General features: G+C 39.0%; 1 non-coding gene across 1 annotated transcript; it reads right to left on the bottom strand.

The window, feature by feature from the left end:
* Positions 1 to 746: 746 nt before the first annotated feature.
* LOC123453439 lies at positions 747 to 887 on the bottom strand. The gene has a single exon (XR_006632822.1). It is a non-coding gene; the product is annotated as a small nucleolar RNA SNORA62/SNORA6 family (small nucleolar RNA).
* Between the last annotated feature and the right edge of the window lie 2,143 nt (positions 888 to 3,030).

Below are 3,030 nucleotides of genomic sequence, written 5' to 3' on the forward strand. Positions count from 1 at the left end.
TGCATGCAAGTGCCTTAATTGCTGAGCCATCTATCCAGCCTGCAGCACTCATATTCTTACTGCAACTATCTGTGTAATGTTCCCTGAACCCTGTCTGTGTGATAGAGGCCAGTGCTAAGCCCTAGGCTTTCTCTTTTTGGCATTTGATGATGAGTCTTGGGTCTCCCTAATATTCACTGCCATGTGCAAAAACAAAACAAAACAAAAGGCTTTTATTGTAGTTAAGTTCTCATTGTTGAGATACAACACCTAACTAAAAGCAAATCATTGGAGGAATGGATTTATTTTATTTTGGGTTATAGTCTCAAGGGGAAGGTTCATGGTGGCAGGGCAATAGCATGGCATGAGTAGAGGCTGGACATACCTCTGTCATGACAGGTGATAACAGGAGCAGGAAAGTGATCCAACTAACACTGACAAGCTGGGGTAATAAACATCAAAGCCCAACCCCAGAAATATGCCTCCTATAGCAAGGATCTAGCTCCAAACTTGCCATCAGCTGGAGACCATGCATTCAGAATATGTAAGTTTATTGGTAATACCTTATTCAAACTACTTTAGTTCTCTACCAAAAATGCAAACAGCATTAATCAAAAAGGGCTTAAGCAGACATACTGCGAAGACTTATTGATGGTTATAATGTCTCTGTTTAGCCAAAGGACTGGGAAAACTTCCCTCTAGAGTCTTTGACCTTCCAAGCCATTATCTTTTATTCTGTGTGTGTGTGTGTGTGTGTGTGTGTGTGTGTGTGTGGCAGTGACTACTATCAAACTCCAGTCAAATAGGCAAGCTCTACTGGTGTGAACGAAATCCCTGCCTTTGATGTAGCACACTTCTGACACTCAGAAGCTCACTGGCCTCCATCCTGAGCTTTAACAGTGTACATTTATCTTTTATTCTTTATATGCTACTCTGTTATATCATTTTTTTGTTTGTTTTTTCGAGGTAGGGTCCCACTCTGGTCCAGGCTGACCTGGAATTAACTATGTAGTCTCAGGGTGGCCTTGAACTCATGGCAATCCTTGTACCTCTGCCTCCCGAATGCTGGGATTAAAGGCATGTGCCATCACGCCCGGCTATTATATCATTTTTTGATCAAAAGAATGAATCTGAGTTCTGTCTTTGACTCTGGGTAAAGACATGGCTTTCTGAACTGGCAGGAAGATGATAGGATTGTTATCTTGCAAGCGGATTTCAGGAAAGAACAAGGCTTTGCTTTTACTCCCTCCCTTTGGAGTTCATTCAAATCACCCAGAGAGGGAAAATAAAACCCACATAAGCCAAATGCTCAAGGTGTCACATGCTTCTGGAATTTGTTTGTAGTGGCTAGAGGCCCTAGCAACTACTTCTCTGTATCAAATAAATGAATAAATAAATAAATTAATTAAAATATACATGGAACAGCATCATAAAGGTAATAAGTAATAATACATTACCTATTTCAAAATCAAGGATAAATTCAAATGTTTTATCATTTAAAAAATGAAAAATCCTCAAGAAAGCTCGCTGTTCCAGAAACTTTAGAAAATAGTATACGACCAGCCTGTACATGTAGGTCAGCGCAATTTACAGTTTGGCCATTGTCTCCTGTCACCGTGACACAGTGTTTTTCTCCACAATGATACTTTTGACCATTGTTGACTCCACCTTTGAGAGTGCCACTGGTTATCCTGTATAAAACTTGGCCTATCTTCTACATGGTGCTCTGGATCTCATCTGAATTCATTTGATGAACAGTCAGATCCCAGTTACAGTAGAAAGAAGCCAAGCAGAAAATGTGCCGAATATGGAAGAGAGGGGAGACAGTGTGAGCAACCAAGATTCAGTTGGAATGTCAGTGGTTTTTGAGTTTGCTACCTTTCTGGCAGAGGTCACTTTTGTGTAAATTTCTCTCTCCTTGAATACAGAAGTGTTTCTGTATCTTTTGATGATGTTAATTTTTAGTGTTTCACATCCCTAAAATAGCATAAACAACACATGAATTGGATTACCATATGGAAAATGACAATTTTCTCTCCTTCCTACATTGAAGTAAACAGGATGCAGGAAGTTTGTTATTGCTTTTTACTGCTGTTGTGTGCCTTAAAAATAATAGAGATAAATGAAGTTGGGGTCAAGATAGGCTTCTATCCTTCAATCCTTTCATTTTTCAAGGTTGCTGTGCTTTTCTTTCAATGTAGACTTGAAAGGTATCTGTGACATTTGGGGGAAAAAATAACATTCTTTGTAATAATCATATAAACATGGTACTTTTTCTTTTCTCCCTGAAAGTGACAAAACAGAAATGTTTCAGGTTAGAATGAGACTTTACAGATTCTTATAATTAACAGCTCAGTGTTTAGAAAATAATTTCTCACTTCTCTTCTTTCTGACAACATATGTATCAACCTTGAAGCTGGGACATAGCTGAAAGAGTAAGAATGGATTACTGGACCTGGAGCTGAAGGTCACAAAAAGATGGTGCTGAAATATATGCATGGGCACATGTGTTTGTTCTTAAAACATTTGTGAGATGTACTAGTGAGTTCTTCCCTTTTCCTCATTTTCTTACCTCAGCTGTTCTCACCTCAAGATGTTCTCAAGTAGCCATTATCCTTGTGCTCAGAGAAATTACAATAGGGAACTATGGCAGCTGGGATACAAGTAGCTCTGTAAAAAGATCACTGTTCTTGGTATTATAACATGTTGTATTACAAGTTTACAACAAGACTGAGGTGAATTTTTTTTTGTTTTCAGTATTTTTTTCCTCTATATTACAAAAATATAATACATAATCATCATTCAGAAAAAAACAATTTGTTGCCCATTGTGTGTGTGGCATGTATATGAAAGTTATTATTAAAGAGAGGAAGGGCTGGAGAGATTGCTTAGTGGTTAAGGCACTTACCTACAAAGCCTAAGGAGCCAGGTTCAATTCCTCAGCACCCACATAAGCTACATGCACAAGCTGGAGCATGTATCTGGAGTTTGTTTGCAGTGGCTAGGGGCCCTGGCATGCCTATTCTCTCTCTGTTGCCCCCCCTCCTCTCC

Source organism: Jaculus jaculus, chromosome 11 (genome assembly GCF_020740685.1).
Source record: "Jaculus jaculus isolate mJacJac1 chromosome 11, mJacJac1.mat.Y.cur, whole genome shotgun sequence".
Classification (NCBI taxonomy): Eukaryota; Metazoa; Chordata; class Mammalia; order Rodentia; family Dipodidae; genus Jaculus; species Jaculus jaculus.